Below are 22198 nucleotides of genomic sequence, written 5' to 3'. Positions count from 1 at the left end.
TGATCTTATTTTGTTGTATTAGCAGGCTGAAATATGACAGCAACTGCTCAGTTCAGACAAAAATGCTAATGATTCCAAGCAGTAAAGAATTTAAAACATATCGATATTTTGAAGCCTACTTATTTTTTATTGATTTAATCGAAAAAGTGAGAAGTATAGTTGTATGCATACTTTTTTAAGTAATAATTTGTGCTCGATGTTTCTAAACACAGAACACTTGTGCAGTGTTATTTCTGTAACTGCTCGATGTAGAGGCCGTAGTGCAAACAAACAAAAAGTCAGAACATAATGTAAATATTGTGTACAAGTACTCTTACATTTCAGAAAAGAATCTCGCTTAGTCATAGTTATTAATGTATTTATAAAATTAGCTTAACTCGGGTACTACAAAGTGCAGCTCATTGATTACAATTAGTTTAAAAACTCAAAAATAATCTATTATAACTTGATTTTATTTTTTCTGTATTGTTTTTAGTAAAGCCATCTTATCACATTTATTTATTCATCTCATCTGTGCTTTCTCTGTGAACTGAGAGGAGAGGAGATCAGCGTCAATCAGAATGCCGCGGTCTCACTTCATATGGGTTGGACCAAAATGCAATTTATTCCCGTAATTTTAAAGGGGATTGGAGCAACACATCCTTCTCCCGTCGCTTGCACCTTCTTCTGCTCAGCCTATTTTGCAATCACAACTTTCTCTTCCCTCGGCACAACTTGGGAAACTGGGGGAAAAAAAGAAAAACAACTTTTCTTCTCGCGATAGTAACTAGTTTAAGCAGCCGCCATATTCTTTGACAGTATTTTGATTCGTATCTGCTGGAAGTGAGGAAAAAGAGAAAAGTGAAGGGCTGTCGAGGGGAGGGGGGGGCACAAGAAGAGGAGCTGTCAAAAAGGTATTCCCGAGTCTCTGTCAAACGGCGGAGGACTAAGGCTCGGTATCCCTCCCCCTAACGCTATTTCGAGGACACAGAAGGCCCGGGGCCTCGGTGCAAGTTGGCTCTTCGTCTCCCTGGCAGTAGCTGGATCCTTCTTAGCTTCTCTTCTCCCAGCTCCGCGGCCCTCCGGAGGTCCAGCGGCGGTCTTGGGTGTTGAAGGCGGCCCGGGGAGCGGCGGCGGAGACTGGAGGTAAGTTACATTTAATTAACACGGCTTTCGCCATTTAGCAACAGCCGGAACAACACAGTTTTAATAGCGTTACGGTGAAAAGGAAAAGGCATTTCGGCTTATTATGCCGCAAGTGCTTCTATATACGGTCCATTATTTGAAAGAAAATGGAGAGAGAAAAAAAAGCTTTTCAGATGTGGAAAAAGTTTTTGTCTACAGTAAGCAGCTAACTTAGTTAGCTAACTTGAAGTGTTTAGAGCCTGTTCAAATCTCTGAGTTGGGTAACTACTACTTTACATTTTGAAACCAACTCGTTAGCTTAACCGCTAAGTCCTGTTTAATATTCATAGCTCCGTGTAGATACTAAGGGTCTCTTTATTTTAGAGTTACACTGCCTGGCGCTACATGTTTTATAGTGTGTGTTAGCTCATGCTATTTTTTCCATTGAGCTCTCCGATGAAACGTCGCACGATTAGTCGTGGATGGAAACGTTAAATCATAAAATTGAAGCTTCTCTTCTTCTCCTCCCCAGAATATTTGATCCCTTACGAGCTTAAAATGAAGCTCGTACACCTCAATTAACTGTTTATACCGTCGCTACCACAATGGAAGCACGAAAACTTTCTTACTGACTAACTTTCACACAAGTTGAAGTTGTGATACATACACGCGTGGAAGCCCTACTGTATGTATCATGAACAAGTAGAGCCTCCGAGGTTCAAATAGTGTGGTCTTTGGTTGTTTGATAACTAAGGCAATAAGACAGTGACTTCGCCTATTTGATTACTTGTTTCTCGCCTTTTAACCGTATGGGTCCGACAGATTTGTGGCACTTGTGATAGGGAGTGGGTCCTAACCTTTACCAGCGAGAATGACAGCTCTGGGTATAGTTGGGATGAGAAGTGTTTGTCCTGAGATCATTTAAACTGTCGGGATGTTGACTTTTCTGGCTTGTGTTGTATTATTTATACTCGTGAAAACACTAAAGGTGCCAGCATGGACTGGGAGATACATTTGACTTATTGTGAAAGTTTCATGTGAGAGTAAAATCTGTGGCAGCAACTGCTCCTTTTCTTTGTCAGCTTTTAATCTTAGGAAAAGTATTCCGAATAGAAGTATTCCGTGACAGGTATTAGATTAAAGATGCTGGATAAGTTTGCTACCTTGTACAAAAAGAGGTGTAACAATCAGTTTGTCGTAGCCCAGCGAAAACCCCTTGGGTGTGTTCAGGCAGGCTGTGTTTCTCCATGTAGCCTCACTCAGCCTGGTGTTCCTATTAAGACAAGACACCAGTTGATGCACAATGTTGGTTGTGGCTGGAAAGTCTGCTGGCTCCAGCAGCCACTTTGGAAGGTGATCAATCTGTGTCCAATTAGTCGTTTTTGTCCTAAAATTGGCAGCTTTAAAATCCTGAATTGACTTGTGACTTGACTTCTGATTTTTTTTCTCTTCTCCCTCTCCTTTTTGCTTCTGTTCTTAAAGAAACAGCCCAGTCACAGCGCAGCCTACCTGACTGTGGCTTTTTATGTGATTCCCACTATACTACTCATTTACTGCTTTCAAACTGCAGAACTCAGAATCCCTTCGTTTTTGGCCTGCAATCAAAACCTTGCTATTGTCGCTAACCTGTAAGACTGTATATTATTCACTATCAGCTTTTGCCTGTCTTGACTTGCAGTCAGCATTGCACTTCCTGACCAATAAGCTGCCACGGCCAACTGTTTATAGGTGCAGACCCCTAACTGAAACCATGTGTGCCTTTAGCTAGGCAAATATGTTGCTAGGAGACCTTGCTGATTTGCCACTCTTTGGAGACTCGGCAATGAATGCACGAGCCTGAGCGATAAGTGCTAAATGAGGATTTGGGGGAGGATTATGGAATTGTATAGAACGGCATGCTGCTGATCGCTTTATTTGGTTAGCATTAAGGCAAATGTTAACAGGTAGTTGGAGTGCTTTATCCTTATGTTGGTTGAGAGAAGTGAAAAGAAACAGGCTCCCTTGTTCTAATTGCTTCTGTACATAATAAACAAGCAAGAACTAACACTTGAGAGCTTCTACAACCAGCCTGAGAGTTTGTGGTATGTTGTCGCGAGGCCTGTGCCAATGCTAAAATCTTTGTTCCTGGAAAAACCTGTTTGCTGATTTATCATTTGCAGTTTGTACAACAAGTTATCACTGCAGAGCAAACCAAAGGGTGGGGGTGGTATAGTTGTGTAGCTTGTGCCCCTGCCCCCCCACCCTACAACTGGCTTCACAAGGGGAAGGATAATTGCTGCATATTAGTGTTCTTGGACTGCGTACAACTTGCTTGTTGTTCAGATGAAGAGTGCAGAGTCAGTTTAACCCAGGAAATGATATTGGTTTACCTTTCTGAGTGTCAGGGGCGATTATATCTAAGACGCTACAAATGCTTGAGCACCCTGCTCAGTGACTTGTCCACGTAGGTTATTTTGGAGGGTGTGCTTTCTTCAGAGGTGTTGGTGAAAAAAAAACAAACAAACTGTAAGCCCAAATGGGAGTTAGGTGAAAAGGAAGGACCCATCACATTATGCCCAAATGCTGCAGACTCAGGAAGAGGGCTCAATGTTTTTTAACCCTCCCCCTCTCCAGTGTGTGGTTGTCAGGAAGAACCCCCTCCCCCTGTCCAGTTCTCCTGACTTCTCTGCTTTATAATGTGAGGCCTCCATTACACATGCTGCTCATGGTTGTCTCCAGTTCAAGGGTTAAATTGTACACATTGAGGCTGACACTGCACACTCCTCTATACGTCTAACTGCCAAAGGCTACGAGCTTCTTCATTTTGCAGTGTGAATTTTGCAGCAGCTTTACAAATGGTCCGTGGAGACGTGGAGCTGTGTATGATTAAGCTTTATTGGCACTGTCATTTCATTCAGGCAAAAAGAACTCCTCACTGACCTAACAAATACAGAACTACAATAAATGTATACATATCAGAGCTTAGATTGTTTCTATCCACTAAATATATTTTAATGCCAGATACTGTGTCCCATAATCTCCGGAGTTGTTTCCATTAATGTGTATGAATGACATTTGGTTTAGTTTCTACCTGTTTGACTTGCTTATGTTGATGCTGCACAAGTACGTTAGATGTAGCTGTAAACCTAAAATATTAGCCGAAAACAAGGCCGATAGTGCCATAAAACTGCAGAATTCAGTGGAAATTTGCCAATTTTCTGCTGCAAGCATCCTTTCTGATCATCAGACACTTAATTATGCATTTGTAGACCTAAATGCTCAAAGTAATTAAAGCGATTAGGTTAGGTTAAAGCTCTTACTGCATTTTCTTTTAAAGCGTTTCTGTCGCATTTCTCACTATGTGATTGGAGAAAAGTAATTTTATTTGCTGAACCTGAGCAATTTTGTAGATTAAGTTAGCCTTACTTCTAAGTCTAAATTAAAAGTAGTTCTTTTGTGTAAGCATACTCTACACTTGGGTAATAATATTTTAAAATCTGTATTCGGCGTGATGGAGGTTTCAGGTCTGAATGGCACTGAATTGTTATTAGTTACATTATGTTTATGGTAGAGATGCACAGATATATTGGCTGAATATCTGTATGTTCTGAAAGTCAAAACCAACAAAATAGAATAGAATATCAGCATTGTAATTGGCTATCTAAACTAAAACAATTAATAAAAGATAATCTAGTAGAGAAGAGAACTGATGAAAAATAAGGGCGTGTTAAATGTATTCCTTACCCGCAAGGACTCTGGTGAACCCTTCACTTATCTTTAAGCCAGATACTTGTTTTGCAGTTGGGACAATGGGTCAACATGATTGACAAACTGCATAGATGTTGCAGCACTAATGCCAATAAGGAACTGAAGAGGGCATAGCGATTAGGCAGTGGCATGCTGTGACTTACAGAAAGGCAGACAAAGATCAAAACATCTTTGCCACTGACTAACAAGACATATCTCATCATTGTCATATAGATTACTACTGTAATGCAGAAAATCATATGTTTGTGGTGGCTTTCCCGTGTGGACTTAACATATCTGAAAAATTAATACGCTCAGAAACACAAATATAAATATGTTAAAATAATAACAAAACTCACAGCTGAATTGAAAGGCTTGTGAATTGTGTCACAGGGTTAACTGTCAATATCTACAGGGATTAAATTGTTAGAGAAACATGAAAGTGGTTTGTTGGCAAACAGCTGGTTAAAATTAGTAATGATTTCTCAGAGATGCTAATCTCTGATGGCTGAGCCTGCACCTGTTCAACTGGCCTGTTTTATTAAACTGGATTTGAAACCCCTTCTTCATCATCAAAGCTTTCCTTGCTTATATACTAAAAGAGATAATAATAACCTCTTCATGCTGCACTCGATCTACATCACACATGTTGGCACACATGAGAAAACTTACCTGTCAGTAATCTGTGTGTGTCTATTTGCTAATAGTAGCCGTGTTTTCACACAAAACACGGTTTTTAACTGATCTCTGAGCAGTGAAAGCAGTGACAATGGCAGCGTGTCTAGCATGCAAATCTCCCATCAGTCTCCCACCAAAAATGTTTTTGCATTTGATTAGACAAGCACTGCTTGCCTTGCTTGTCCTAATGGAATGCCACTGAGATCAGGTATTGCCTGATATGTAAAAGAGATGTCGTTTATAAATCTGCATCCACAACTGTGATGTTGCTGTTGTGCTGGAACTGAAACTGGATTATCACTGAAGAAGTCTTTGAGTCTTGCAGTGTACATTTCCGTTTGATCTGAGAAGTTTCCATTTTAGTTGCTGGGTACATTTTTGTTTCTCCCATATTGTTAGTGCTAATGTTTGTTGTAATTTATTTCCATCTGTTAGTTGTCTGGAAACAGTGAAATTATGGCCTGTCTTAATGATGCATTCAGTGACTAAGTGTTGTTGACTTAAATTAATAGGATGGGAATTTCAGGTGAAAGTAATCTTTATTGGTGGTGGTATGTCTGGGCCTTTGTCACCTGTAGTGTGTGTGTGTGTACTTCTAAGTTCAGGTGAAAGTTACATGAGGCAGCTTTACCCAGTGCTGCTGTGGTCTGTTGGTTTTTGCATTTCTGGGCTCTTGACTTTCAGTTCCACTTTGTTGGCCCACTTTTCAAATGCTCTGCTGTTAAAGGTGTTGTCGTAGCTTGCCTCTTCAGTGGCATTGGTCGTTGTGCACATCAGACAACATAAGAAGAGTGAACTGCAACTTGGAGACTCTATGTACGCTACCCCTCCCCCATCGTGTTACCTCTGACTTGGGTTCCTGGGTTTCATCTCTTATTGCTTTCTACTTCTCTAAGATCTCTGTCTTAACTTCCCTTAACTGACACAGACCTAGAACTACTTGGGTAACTCTGATGCTGCAAAACTATCTAGAAATAAATAAACAAACCCAGGCCTGATCATCCTGGTCAGTACTCTATCAGTTCTGTCTAAATTCACATTTTAATAGGCTCATACATGGTTACAGTTAATTGTGAACGTATGCAAGAATTATATATTTTTAGACTAAGCCAATTTCTGTTATTTTAAAAAAAAAAAAGGAAAAAGAGTATAACTGATTACCTTTTAAGCTTAAGACTTGGAGTCATTCTTTATCGTAAGACAATATTAGGATTGACTTAAATTGTATTTTACAAATGTTACATACTATTTGCACTAGTCTGCACTAGTCAACTGAGTTGAGTTCACTGAGTTTTTGCTGCATACTTTAATTTACATTTTCACTACTTCCCTTCTCCCACCCTCAAACGCGTATGTAGAGCAGTGCTGGCAAAAGACAGGTGAAGTCAGCTTGGCTCGCCCTGACTCAAGGGTTCTTTTGGTTTTTCATTGGGTAGTAGTGTCTGGTAGCATGTACTTGTTTAATACTTACTGGGCCGCGGTTCCAAGCATTTTAAGGCAAGTTGGACACGTGACACCACCAACCAGCGATGCCAACGATTGGCCAGTCATTGGCATCACTCGATGAGTCATTAGAGTGACTCATTCACGAAAATCAAAAGCGCAATTTTTGAAACCCCGACAATGAGGGAAATGGCTGCACAAAAACAACACTGTGGTCACAGAGTTTTGACAAAAAGAAATGCACTAAGCAGCAGGTGTACCATCGCCTCGACGTCCTCCATTGTTGTTGTATTTGTGTCATACAAAAATGATGTCTATGGACTTTTGGCTAAGTTGCTATAATGACCCCACGCACATCAGGAAGTACTCAGTTCAGTTGAGTAGGTACTACTGGATGAGGGCTACAAGTTATATTAGTGTAAGTGGAATAAAAGCTTCTTAGTAAGTATTTCAGTGAAAGGGCGAAGTCAACAGGAAAAGTATGTGTGAGGTTTTTTTTTTTTTTTTAAATTGTATCAACTTGCGGTTAAGTTTAAAACTCTTGCAAACATACAAAAACAAGTGTTTAGCTCCACATTTAGTGGGGTACCTAAAGTAGGTGAGAGCAAGCATACCCCCAAACAGAAAGCAACACCCCCTGGGACAGAAACTAAAGCTGTATACTGGTGTGTGCACACCTTGCAAAACATGAAAGTTGTTTGTTTATAACAGCCTTGATTAGATGATCTGTGTTGTTGTGTGACCTTGGTATTTTAATTGGCTAGTTCAGATCCAAAATAAAATGTCCAGAAAAAGTGAAGTCACACAAAGTAGAACAGGAGTTTCTGCCTTCATCAGGGCACGCCTAGCTTACACATTAAGCCTTCAAACTTTAAATTATTTATTGTTTGACTGGTGTCGAAGGATTTGTCCCTTTATTGCAGAAATTTGCAATTCATTTGCTTCATTATGTGGCTCATGAATTCCAAAGTGTGCATTGAAAAAAGAAGAATATAGTGTTGATTTACATATTATGTGTAAGATGGATAGATGTTTTGATCTCCAACCAACCAATAACATACTTTGTTAATTACATTTGGATGGTTGTGAAGTTACTGCTGTTCATTTTGTTAGTAATAACTCCCCAGTGATGAAAGAAATAAAAACAAGTCAACAAATGCAGAAACTTTCCCATGTCAATGGTGTGAAGAATTATTGACTAAAATTGCTATTGTCTGCGTTCATTAGCTCTTGGAGACGAGAGCACATGAACTCCAGTATTAGCAGAGTTTACAGGCCAGGGAATTGTTCAGCTAAATAAATTAACTCAAAATAGACATCCCGTGTAATAGCACTTGTAAATCAGAGTTGAGTACGATGGAATAATTAAAGAGGAGCTTTCATGCTAATGAAGTGCTTTTCAAGTCTCCTCTGCAGAAAGTCTGCTATGAAATAGGATAGTAGCACAACCATCAATTAAAGGAATATTGTGGAGCTCCCCGGCCGGCTCCCTTTGGATGCAGCATTTAAACTAATTGGAACCAGAGCTGCTGGTGTGTTAAACAGGCATGTTTGGAAAGACAGCAGTGCAGCTCTTGAGACACTTTTGCATTGTTAGTGGGATCAGTGTTGTGCTTGAAGCGTTAATTTCCAGCTTCGCTTCTCTTTTGTGATTTATTGGTCAATAGAAGCAGCAGACCAGTAAGGATTAGGTCTGTCTTTCTTCTGAATGACGACAAAATGCCTTGTTACAACAGCATGACAATAGAATGCACTCACTTGAGCATACAGAAAACTTGTTTACTTCCTGTTGTTGGAGTTGTGCTTTTGGTTGTTTTACTTTCACATAGAACCAGATGCAAGAACCAACAAATTCTAGGATTCAGTTTGACAATATTTACTCATTATTCAGTATTTGATGTCCTTTTGGTCTATAAAAGTTGTGTTTGGTCCTTCTGCTTTCTTTTCATGTATATTCTTTACAAAGTTAGTGTTAATTCCTTCATAGTTTATAACTAGAGGCTTATACTGCTAGCAGTATCACATTCTTCCACATCAGCTAATGGCTGTTTTGAATTTTCAACCACAGACATCTCTCAGATTTCAAATTGGCCGCCTGTGCCTTTTCTTAGACCCCCTTTTCAGTGCAATCTGGTGCTGTTCAACTTTCACAAACAAGCTAAATATTAAGTATGAATTACAGATATCCTTGTCATTTTGTTTTTCTGCAGTCACTTTCATCACAAATCTCAGGTGTTATATGTTACTGTACTTTCACAGGACTGCTGCATGTGCTGCTCTTTTTTTACGTAACCTCTGTGTGACAGCATACAGGAAGATGGTTCAGTGGTTATCTTTGGCCTCTGTGCTCCTCACAGTCATGCAGACTGTAGCCTCCGCTGCAGGATATGTGTGCTTGACACAAACACTTCCTCTCCCTTTTACATTTCTTTCTGAAACTCTTTGCTTTGCATTTTCACATACATTCAGGTTTTGTCAGAGGAGCATAGGATTCAGTTTTAGTTAAATGTAATTTTATTTATATAAATCACAAGCACAGTCGCCTCGAGGTGGTTTGTAAGCTATAGACCGTTAAGTAATAGTGAGAAAACCCCAACAATCAGACCACTGCCTATTAGCAAGCATTTCAAGGAATGCATTAAAACTGTGCATTGATGTAGATGCAATTATCAGTTTTGTGAATGGCCAAGGACTCAAATGTGGGACTCTGCAGTAACCTTTTGGCATATGGGTCATCTGCTCAACCAATGGACTATATTAGTGCCCTTGTTTTTTTGGGTTTTTTTTTTATTTATTAGACAGTAGTAAATAACTAAATACTACACGCATGTATAGTATTGCCTTACCTTACCTGACATCCTGAAGCGAAATGTTTTCTTTTTTTCCTTCTTCCTTTCTTTGGTGGCTGGCTACAATATATGAAGGGCTTTTGGCTATTGAGCTAGTGGAACAAATTCAGTTTCTTTGGGAAAAGTCTGACTCTGTGATTCTAAAATTTGCTGACAGTATTTTGCTGCTAATTGTTCTTTTCTTCAAATAACATTCCTATTATTTTATATAACAAAGAAATTTATAATGAAACCAGAATTTAAAAAATTGCACAAATTTTGAGCAAAGTTTAAATGTTTCTTTGAACATGGTCATAGATGATTGCTTAAGTTTTGTGTTAATTTTAGAATAAGCTGTCAAATTTCCAGTGATGACCTTCACAAGTCAAGAAACACTGAATATTGTAAACTCCCTTTTTAAAGCTGTATTCAAGTCAAGCATTACATTTCCTGAGGTTGCTTCAGTTTCCACAGATGAGCAGTTTCTGCACACGTAAGTAAAATTAGCAATGGCGGAAAAATAGGTTTACATACATTCACTATAAAGGGAATGGCACTGATTTGATTTAGAGGTGCAACTTTTACTAGACTTTCATGTTTCTTTCAATCTATTTTAATTCTGTCTCCACTGAATTGGTGTACTCTGAATAAGAAGATTGTAAACGGACCTCCCAGCTTGTATTCTGCATGGATGATATTGGAGGTTGGGACTGTCATATCACTATGCTTATCCTGTGGATAGGATCTGGCCCTGCGTTCCCTCTTACTCCCGCCAACTTTGACTTGCAGAGGCAATGCAGAAAGCTGTTTGGAAGTGCCATGCAGGGATTGCCCTGTCCTTCATCATTTCTCCCACAATCTGCTGATGGTCTTTCATCTCTCTCAGGTTTTTTGTGCTCACTAACTATGGGAAAGGGCTTTGATCTGGTTGTCCTATCAGTAATAGCAGGGGCCCCGGGCTCTTATACTCCCCCACTGTCTCACTCTGAAAACATATTGTCAGGGCGTGGTGGACAACCGAGTCCACCCAGCTGAAAGTCTTTGTTTGTTGTGGTTCAGTGTAGCTTTGCCAAGGGCAAATGCTTGTGTGGGTCTCTCTGAAATTCTTCAGCTAGTAGTGGTCTATTAAATTAGACTCTGGCTTTGCGGATGCTTTGCATCTTTCTGAACTTAAGATAGAGCTACCTGAGATGGCTGGGGCTAGAAAGTCTTAGTTCCCATAACACGTACAGAACCCATCCCCCGGTGATTACACAACACCACTGCAAACAGATAAGATTGTTCCCTGGGACCTTTGCTCTTTCTCCTAGTGGCACAGGGTCTCCCTTTGTTTGAAATTTTTTCCTGTGCTTGCTTACTGATCACAGGAAATTTCCTTTCAATGTATAGCACACAAGTAGAGACTGTGTTGGGATATCTCTAGATCATGGAGTCCAGCCACCTCATCATTCTCATACCTACCCCCATAACCTTTTCTTCTCTTTCTCATCTCTTGCCCTTTTGTCTCCCAAACCTACTGGCCTGCCTCAGCGCCTGGTTAGAGATGTCACAACAAAGCCGCTGTGCTGTGGTATTCCTTAGAGGAATGCACTGCCTTGGGTTCTGGTGTGCGTATGTGTGTGGTTTGGCTGATGTCCGTGCAGTGGACCAGGCCAGGCTGATGCTGGCACCCCCCTAGGCACACCTGTTGGTGCCAGTCTTTGCAGAACCGATGCTGTGTTGTCCCTCCTGTCCTCTGCAGGCCAGGAAAACTGGATGTGTGTGAAAAGAGAGGCATGTATCCAGGAAACCATGAAGTACTGCACACTGATGATTGCATTTCACAGTATCCTTAAGTTGGTGGTAGATATAACTCTTATCACAATTTGTGCACATTTACTGCAGTAAACAATATATCTGGAGAATTTATAGGCTTATTGATTATAAGAGATATCTGGCTTCAAGATCTCACTTTTCACGCCATATACCTTGTTAATTTTTTTTTGTTCCAAATCAATCTTGTTATTTGCATTTTCTGCTCAACAGAGGAAAATGCAAAGCATGTTTAAAAAAAAACCCTCACAGATGATGAGCTTAAGGGATACCTTTTCAATAAGCGTTCAGTGTTGATCAAATTGCTTCTATCTTAAGAGCCTTTTGCTGTTTTTAAAAACATACTTTTATGGTGAAGGGGCTGTTGAGAAATTCTGAGCTTTCAGCCTTGAGTTCTTTAAAGCAAAAGTTCAATACTTCAGCTAATACTCTACTTCTTCAAATAGCTAACAGGGTGTTTACCTTTACATTGTTATGATGATAGACAGCTTTGTTATGATCTGCTCCCAGTAGTGTTCTTGGAGTCTAACATTACTCTGGGAATAATTTTATAAGGAATGACTTTCTCACAAAGATTAAGAGAAATGGCTCAACATGGTGTCACGGCTTCACAAATGAACTTTGTCTGCATTTTATTTACATTAAGCTGAAAACATAAATGAAGGGATATAAAACAGGTTTACCCATCCTCTATTTTTTTTCTGATCTGCCATTATGATGAGGACCCAGCTTTTAAACACAGGATGAGTGTTTGCCCTCTTTCCAGGAGTCCTCTGGCTGTGTTCAGTGCAGAGACAGGTCTGGGCCATGTTTAACCTAGCTTCAATTAGGAGGTTAAAAAAAGCACTTTAGACTTTCCAAATATTCCAAATTGCGTGTTATATCTTGTTAGATCGCAAGCTGCCAGGGATGCAACCTAGAGGCACCTGTGTGTTTTACTTACTAGTGTTTATCATATAACATGAGAAGCACTTATGAAATACTGTCATAACTCCACCCACCAGGTATCAGTTAAGAAAGTGCGTGACCAATGTCAGCTGCTTCTCAGACCACAGTGTCTCGTGTATTAGTTAGGTGATGGAGGCCTGTGAGCAGTTTCCTCTCAGTTCTAGTTACTGGTGCAGTGGTTGGGGCTAGTTTAAGCTATATTAAACTTGCAGATGGTCTATTCAAGAATTGTAGAAATACAAAACATTACAACTGCCCAAAGAGAATGGCGGCTGGGACCTACCATGTTTTAAAAAAAATAATACTATACTTCAGCAGTGTTGCACTGGTGCGATCCCTCGTATGTAGCAACATTGAAGGAAATTGAATGAAAAACAAAAACCAATATGCATATACAGGCAGTTCTACCAGATAAACATCTACAGGACTAAATTTCCAAAATAAGAAATCCTTGGGTAAAGACCACACTAGGGGTTTGGAAAATGGTGGTAAAAGAAAATAAGCTGGAGAAGGATATAAAAATATTAAAATGGTGTGCATATGATTCGGAATTTACATCAAATCAAATGGACCCTAGTTTTAAAAACTGGATAGATAAAGGAATTACATTGATATGTAGTATTGTAAAGGAAGATGAAATTATGAGTTTCCACACTTTAAAGCAAACGTTTATTTTAGAAAACCAAGACCACTATAGATACTTACAGTTAAGAAACTTCTATACTCGAAACATTAAAAACCAAATGCCCACTACAGCAAGGCCATTTATCCAACTCTTTGTAAATGCTTTATAAGTCAGAAATTAAGAAAGGTGTAATCTCACAAATATACAAAAGTCTTCCTGATCTCAGCAATTATTCAACAAAGTATATAAAAGAAAGATGGGAGAAAGAGACAAGGAGACAAGTATGACTTGAATTTTCTGGCAATTACAGAAGAGGAATGTGCATAATAATTTATTTTAAGGTGCAATTATGTGGGTCTATCTAATAGTTCCTTAGCAACATCATCCATTTTGGGGTTTTTTTTTTTTGTTTTTTTTTAACACATGTGTAGCTGTTATCCATGGATGTATTCCACCCCTACCTCTTACCCTTACATTAATAGTATGTGTAGAACAAATTTGGATTTCTACAACAGATTGGCCAGCTGCAAAGTACAAGATATTATTAGTTGTTTAAGGTTTGAGCTAAAATATTTTTTTTAATCCCTTAAAAATATAAAGTTAAAAAGTTAAACTAGTGATTTTATATTAATAATAATGGCTTAGAATACTTAGACACAAGTAGTGAGAAATCTTTAATGTGGACCAGATAAACTGACCAGTTATGGCTGAAAGCTTAGTTTGTGGTTATAGTGATTTGTAGGGTTATAATGACAACTAATGGCTTGTATTGCAAGTGCATTACAATGATGTGGGTGAAAAGGGCTCGCTCTCTGTAGGAGACAAGTATGACTTGAATTTTTTTTAGAAGGGTAGAATAAAACTCAATGGCATCTCAGCAGCAGAGGAGTCACATGACTTGGCTGCTATTTGTCTTTTGGTTGGCCTCAAGGTGGGGGAATGATACTCCTAACAGCTGCAGGAAGTATTTCCGGTGGAGGGTTTTTTCCTTAGCCAAGCAGACAGAGCTCTAGCAATACAGTCATGCAGGGATGCATCGATGTCTACTTCTTTTTGAACCAAATTTTAAAAGCTTGGATTTGTTCAACAAATCACAAAAATAACTGTTTGATTTGTGATTCCACTTTCTTCAAAGGAAATCTGAGAGGCACCTATTCTGGAAAGAGCCTAAATTTGTTGCTTTAGCCTCACAACCTAAATCTACACTTAAACCCTGTTAAAAGTGTGGTTAAAAGGCTTCACAATGTTTTTCCCACCTGGTAACACCCTCAGAGGTGGGTTGAAACGATAGATTGAGCTGACCAAAGACAGAAGTACTGCTAATATCCCTCTGTCTGTGTACTTCAGAGAGCATGATGACATACAGTAAGTGCATTTCATAAGGTGATAAAGGGTGAAGATTTGGCTGCTGCATACTTGCCATGTCATCACCAAACGTCTGAGTGCTAGGAGTCTCGTAGAAGTCTTATTGTGTACACTTGCCTTGCAGCGAGTGGTGAGAGATGCCACTGCCACCCAAGCTCTGACTGCAGTGAGCCAGAAGGTCAAAGATTTGAATCCCAGAGATGGATAGGAAATGCTTCCTCCTCCTCAGTGGATGTGCCTTTAAGCAGGGCACTCAGTTTCTTGAACAGTGAAGAGTAGATAGCTGTAAATGTACTTGGATAAGTAAGATTACAATTGCACATTCAGAGCATACATACACACACACACACACACACACAGACACAGATCACTTGTTACAGATTCCTCAATAATGTAAATAGATACAAAACTTCATCTCTCATTCGTCTCTAGTTTGTACTGGATGTCTTCACATCAAAAAGGTCAAAAAGTGATCAGAAGTAACTTTAAAGATAAGTAGCATAAATAACCTGGACCATTTCTGCACCTAAAGATTTTTGTTTTGCAGGAAATATTGGGTGGGATCTCGGCAGGAGATGGCTTGCTCTGTTAGCGTGTCTGTATTGTTGCACTACTGAGGAAAAAGGCGTGTGTGTCGGGGGGGCTGTTGAAGGAGGGGCTCTGGAATGAGATTGACATAGAAGTTATGTCTGGTATTTATGTCTTTTATTGTGTGTGTTACTTTGTTATCTCAAGGAATGGTTAAGATACCACTCTATATACCAGGTATTAGTCAGAGTCAGACTGTTCAGTCCAGACTGACGATCTTACTCATGATTGTCAAATGTCGTCTGTTGAAAATGTCTCACCAATCAAGACATTACACCTTTCTACTCTCAATCTGAAAAACCTTTGCTATCGGCTTTTGTCACACCCTGATTTGATTTGTAGGATGCAAAGGTAAGCACGGTCCAATAAATTCCCAAGTCTAAGCAGCCACTAATGAGGCTGAAGTTGCTGCCTTGGCCCTCAAGCTGCCAAATAATCAATCATTGAGAAACATGTAGTGGAGGAATCTGCTGCCATGCAGCTGGACAGTAAAACCAAGTGGTCTTTGAAACTTCTGGCAGAAAATTTATCAGAACCAACTGTTTCTGAACCTTTTTCTTTTTTTGGTCCACCCCCCCAACAGAGTTCATCTACTTCCAACCTCTCATCAGATTGGTTTTCACATCACTTGGATTTTCCTTAGTTTTTTACTGTCTTTCTGCAAGAGGACAGAAACCGTCAGTTGTGAAAGGAAGAAAGGTGCACATCTTAGTAAATGTAAACTAGCTTTAAATTTCTTGTAGCTGATGAATGTAATTCATAGTCTGCTTGTGCAATGTTCTCTTCCACTTAACAACTAAGCTGGTGTTCAGTTGTTTTTAGAGCAGCCAGCAGGTTACTTCTGCCACATGTCCATGAGTCACCGTATGACTTGTTGTTGTGGACAGGCTCCATTCAGCACACCAAGTTCCTTTGTTTATCTGCTGTTTTTTCTGTCTTGTATATTTTGTTATCCAGGAACAACTTTTTTTTTTTTCCACCAAAAAGAAAATCTTACCTTCAAGTGTATTGACATACCGTATTTTTCGGACTATAAGGCTTGCAAAAATCTGTCAAAAAATGTTTTAATGCAACTTTGGTAAGCCGCACCACTTGATGGATTGTCGGAGCATTACAGCTACCGTAGTCAGAAGCCTGACGGAGTAATCCGGGTCCAAACTCCACTAGTCCTCCCCACTGTGTGCTGAATCTTGTACCATGTTCTAACTGAGAGATTTCTGAAAAAATGAAAGCTCTGCTATCACTTCCAACATAAATGAAGACAGAAAATGAAACGACAGTGACTTTTGAAGGGTTACTGAAATTAGACTAGCTGGTATATAATGAATGTTCTAAGTGATCCCTAGCATAACATAAACACAGTGAAGCTGGAGGATGAACGCTAACTTTTTTCCACTCGATAAAGAGAGAATTCAACATTAATGAATCAATGGTACGGAAGTGGAAGAAGCAAGAAGAATGAGTTGAGTAAAGTTTGACTTATCAGACTGTTTTGTTTTGCCTAACGCGCCTTATGGTACAAAAAATACGGTACTAGAAAAGCAACATATGCAGTTTAATTGTCCACAAGTCTGCAGGGGACTGTCAGGGGCATTACAAAACCTTCAGCTGCTCCTTAATATATGGAGCCAGTATAATTCAGTATAATATTCAGAAATGAATGGATGATTCTAGCTGGTGCATTTTGTCGGTGATGCAAGAGAGCACGGAGAATTTCTAAAGCTTTGAAATTTTCTCCAGCTGTTATTTTTTTTACCTTTTGAGAATCATTTCACTCATTTAAGTCTTTTGTACCTAACCATTTGCATGCAACTGTACAAGTAAACAACTAAAATAAGCTTGATAAATATTTTGATTTGTAACTCTTCACTGCCCATGCACATGCAGATGTATTATTTTTTTACTTGACCAGTAGATTTGGAGTTGTTGAGCCTCTGTTTTCTTTTAAACGTTCTTCATTCTGGCCTCAGCTGCAATTGGGAGGCAGAACACAGTGACCACTTGACAGCTGTAAATGAACAAATGCATGGAAGCAGGGTTAGTCCTCCTAGTGATTGACAACTACCTGCCAAAACTTCCTGCAGAGTTAACCTAAGGTACCAACAGTCAAGCAGTGCATGCTTAGTTTCCCTCACGTTCATGTTTGCGTCACTCCTGTGATTAAAAACATTAATTTTAAAACTTATAAAAACCATTTTGGGGGGAAAAATCTTAATTTGAAATGTTGATGATTGCAAACTGTCTTCTTTCAAACTGAAAATTTAATTCTTAACACTTTAAGTGTTGAAGTTTTGTTGATGGTAGTTTCTGTTCTGTTCTGTGGGTGTAGTAAAATGAAGAATAGTGGCACTAATTTTCCACCTCCTGCGTGGTGTCAAAGTGGTCATCTTAACCACAGCACATGTTAGGGCTGGGCGATATATCGAGTTGTTTTTTTGTTTTTGTTTTTTTTAAATATCGATATATTTTTATAAGAGATATAAGATGTGACAATATCCTTTATATCGATATAGTCTATGTTACGTTATAATTATAGTTGTGGAGCCACAAGTTTGCCTCTCTTTCGTCCACTTTTGTCTTTACTCAACGTTACTCGGCCTTGCCTCTCTCCTTCACTGAACACAACTCCCCCTTCTCCCCCATCGCTTCGCCTGCAGGCAGCGACAAGATGGACACGGCAAATCTCCGTTAACGATTTACAGCGCATCGCCCCGTGTGTGGGGCTGGACGGCGTCAACGTGTTATCGAGCTAACCACGCTAACGCCATGCAGCCCAGAGGGGCTGCACAGCCTAAAATCCTTTAATTCTCTCAAAAGTTGACAGCACGCCTTTTGTATGAATTCTGGTTGTGCTTGATGACCGCAAACCGATTTTATGTGGTACACAGCACTCAGCAATCTGTCAAATGTTTTAGTACGACTTTGGTAAGCTACGGAGCTGCACCGCTTGATGGATTGTCGGAGCATTACGGCTACCAAGAAGCCTTGCGTAGTATTACGTACTGTGCTTCAACATAATATATTCAACGTTTTCTCCGTAATAAATGCTCATAATTTATTTTTGAGTAGTTTTTTTTTTTCATGTACATCTATGCTGTATGTTCATAAAAGTGCCTGTGTGACATCTGGGACACAGCTTTGACTAAGAACTCTTTTTGTTCTTACTTAAAGGCTTTAAAAAAATATCGAGATATATATCTTATATTGCCATCCAGCTAAAAAATATCAAGATATGAATTTTGGGTCATATCGCTCAGCCCTAGCACATGTCCAGAGCAAAATGGTTCAAGAGACTCAAGACAGCAGAGTGGCATAGGCATCAACCTGACCAGCCTGCCTGTAGGTCATTGGCTCTGAAATTGTGTGGTGTCAGCCCTTTACAGCTGGGACGTAGCCAGCTAGGTGAGAAAGAGGAGCTATTGCAATGACCTTTAGCTTTTAGCAGTTTAGTAAAAGTTTAGTAGCATCTGAACTTTTAATATGACAATGTGGCCAATGTCCAACAGCAAACTGATGGGTCGAGGGATGAAAAACAAAAATAAACAAAGGTCCTTCAAAATATGTTTGGGCTGCCATAAAAGTGTGTGTGGGGAAACCCTGGATATCCACCAGTAGGGATGAAATAATTATTTGACAGACAGTAAATAAACTCAAAGCTGTTTTGAAGGTTTATGTACATTGTGGTTGTCAAAGATATACAGTGTGTGCAGTGTACAGTGTCAATCTGTGAAAAAGTGCAGTGAGGTTTTCGATTAAAGGAACAGGAAGAGCAGGGGGCACTTGGTGATTCGGAGCTGAGTCACTGAACCTGTCGGCCATCGCGTGGGACACAGGAACATGTCTTTATCTATCTTCTCTTGTCGTCCTTCCTCATGCTTACACACCAAATGCAGATCTGTTGCATCCTTGTGCTCGTCGGTTTCCAGAGTTTGCAATTTGCCATCCCACATGTAGTTGTTGCAGCTTGTAGTTTTGGGAATAGATCTGAAAATTTATCTTTTTCTTTTCTTTTTTTTTCTAGGACAAAAATAACTTAGTGCATCCTGTTGTATTTGGACAGCCGCTTAGACGTGCAGTGATGGGAATAATAAATAATATATGGAGCAGAAAATGAATAGCTGTTTGGTCACACCAGAGTCAGACTGTGTGCACTCCTGTGGTATAAAGTGTTCAAATATTCATCCAACAGCTTCATATACCCATTTTAAATGTTTGAATTGCTGTTTTATTTTATTTATTTATTTTTTACTAGCAGTCTCAGCTTGGATTGGTTGGTTTAAGTCTCCACCCTCCTCTTGGCCTCTGGCTGTATTTGAGTGAAAACTGCACAGTTTGCAGTGAGTGCCAACTGTCTGTACAGCATTTTCCTCCTCCTAAGCATGCTGGCCCTGTAAAGTGTGAAAGCAATGTACACAGTCACATGGTTTGGACACTGCTGCTTTGCTGATTGGTTTAAAGATGGAAAACTAATCTCTATCTCTCTTTCCTGAGACTAGGCTTGGAAAGTTTAGCTTATAGTTTCTAACGTACCTGCTCAATGAGAGTGTGTGTTGGGGCTTGTCAGCTGACAATTAATGTTTCCACAATGTAAGGAAAAACACAGTGCCCTGCTGAGGCCCTCGTTGCTTTACACTTTATTTTCACTTATTAATTTTTGCTTTGTAGATTGCTCGCACCCTCTCTTTTAATTCCGATTTCCCTGGAGGAAGGCAGACAAAAAGATTAGTGGTTCAGGATAAGGCTTTTCATGTTGTTGAGGGTTCTATTTTAAGCCTGGGCTGTGGTCCTGACATATAATGCCTAAGGAAAGTTAAAGCGGGGAGTAGGGTCTGCAAAAACAACTGCTGTCAGTGGTGGAGGATTGTTGCACAGCCTCAATCAAGAGGTGTTTCTTTGACTGATTCATCACTGTAAATGACAATGTAAATTATATATAAATAAATATAAATAAATAAAATCAATCATGTGCATTTGGCCTGGCATGAAGACCCCTTTGCTGCTATTCACTTCATGATTTTTCTTAAGCCATATGAACATGCAAACTCACTTCAATTTGGGGAATAAGAAATGAGTGTTTTCCACAGTTTCTCATATTTTGCACACAGAAGGAAATGTTTCACTTCAGGTGTGTTCATACCACTCTAGTGGAAATTCTCCTTGTAGTTTAGGCAAGTAGGTGCCTGGATAGAGCGAGTCATTCTACAGGCTTTCAGTGTTTCATACACGGGACTGTCAGGGACACAGCAAAGCTTTCAGCTGGCCCATGACATAGCTTATTATGGATTTTGAAACATTTAGATGATTATCATCCTGATGTGAAAATGTATCCTCTTTCATCCTCTTTTCATATACATTATTCCCTCAAACGGTGAAAAAAAGCATGATCGTTTCAAACCTTTTTCTGTGTTGGCCTTGTGATGGATTGGCGACCTATCCAGGTTGTACCTAATTCTTGTTTTGTGAACTGAAAGAGCCAGCGGCACACATGAAGCTGACTCATTAGTGGTAAATGCAGCAAATGCAAGCAACTCTTGCAATGAACTATATTAGGAAACTGGCAGGTTAAATTTCAATATGACTGCACTGCAAAGAAAAGTCCTAGAAGAATTCAGGCCTGCAGTACACGTCTGAAAATGACTCAACAATCTGTGAGTAAATGAACATCCTGTGATCAGCTATGGAGCAGTCCTCGGGATGTCATTCTTGCATGTCAATGTGGTTCACACTGTGACCCTAACCTTTCCTATTCAGAAGGAATGCAGAATACTCTGCTAAACAAATAATGCTGTCAGTGTCTGACAGCATTTTTTCTCTTGTTGAAGTCAGCCATGTAAAAAGAATGTAATTTGATAAGAAATGAAGATGCCAGTTGCTGGAAAAGGAAAAGATGGATGAACGCCATCCAAAAATGGAAAAGAAGTATACGGCAGGATTTAAAACCTTGATGGTGTTTCACACACAGCGTGTTTTAGTTTTAATGTTGGGATGAATTATAATTGGGGTGAAAAAGTTAATTAGTGTTACATACAATTTTTTTCTTTCATTTCAATAATGCACAGTGACTCTTTAAAGGTTGCTTTGTAGTATAATATTGAGCAAAGTATTCAAGTTTGTCATATACATATCCATGGGCCAGTAGCCCAGTGTCCATGCCACCAAAACCATCCACTGACCACTCACAAACTAGTGTATTCCTAGTGCCAGTGCCAAGAACAGATGAATGGGAAACTGTGTCAGGAAGCACATCGATCATAAAATCTTTTCAAAACCAAATGATGCATCTGTTCACTATGACAACCCCACTGAGCAGCTGAGGGCACCCTTATCAGATAGCCACATTAGGTGTCTTTATGGTCTCATTACTTCATTTGCTCTTCCTAATGGCTACCTGGTATGGCTAATAATAAAACAATAATGCTAATGTTGGAGTTCGGCAGCTACCATTATCCTATGCACCACACAGTTAAAAGAATAAACTGGATTTCTGAATTAAATACTGATCTGATCTTAATCAGAATATCTCTTATTGAAAAACATAATTTAATAACACCACCTTATCTTTCATGTCTTTTTTGAATCACTCAGTCATTGTTGTCCTGGTACTAGGGCTGCACGATTTTGCATAAAATGAGAATCACGATTTTTTTTTTTGCTTAGAATTGAGATGACGATTTTCTTTTCCAATATAAATATTTATCGCACTTATTAACTGCACATCAACTTTGTAACAGTTGAGACTGAACATAAAAACAACAAATGTCTCACGTTTTGTTATTGTACTGCTTGAAATTCCGTCTCCACTGTTGCTCGACGCTGCGTGTATAGAGCAGGTAGTGCAACAATAGAAAAATAGTTTCAGGACAGCACTGTGTAGCGTTTGTCTAGGGTGTTGATCATTTTCCTAAATCCCTCGTTTTGCACAGTGTTGATGGGAGCCATATCTTTGGTCAGGTGATAAGTAATAGCCTCCGTAATTTCTTTGTGCCTGTGGGAGTTCGACGTGTATAGGGAAGTGCTGTATAGGTTCCCGTTATTGATGTTTGGGTGGTTGACCGGGACGGATTTTCTCCTGTCACTTTCT

General features: G+C 39.5%; 1 protein-coding gene across 5 annotated transcripts in view; it reads left to right on the top strand.

Moving 5' to 3' along the window:
* Positions 1 to 615: 615 nt before the first annotated feature.
* The window catches only part of tab2 (TGF-beta activated kinase 1 (MAP3K7) binding protein 2), a 41062-nt gene continuing 19479 nt past the window's right edge, over positions 616 to 22198 (top strand). For all 5 annotated transcript variants that reach the window (XM_013914144.1, XM_005746183.1, XM_013914142.1 and 2 more), the window contains exon 1: positions 616 to 1125. The gene's annotated coding sequence lies outside the window, so the exon portion shown is untranslated. The remainder of the gene's footprint in view (positions 1126 to 22198) is intronic.

Source organism: Pundamilia nyererei, unplaced genomic scaffold (assembly GCF_000239375.1).
Source record: "Pundamilia nyererei isolate P.nyererei 1_Seehausen unplaced genomic scaffold, PunNye1.0 scaffold00174, whole genome shotgun sequence".
Classification (NCBI taxonomy): domain Eukaryota; kingdom Metazoa; phylum Chordata; class Actinopteri; order Cichliformes; family Cichlidae; genus Pundamilia; species Pundamilia nyererei.
The sequence above is the reverse complement of the archived record's forward strand: the minus strand, read 5'-3'. Positions and strand labels throughout refer to the sequence as shown.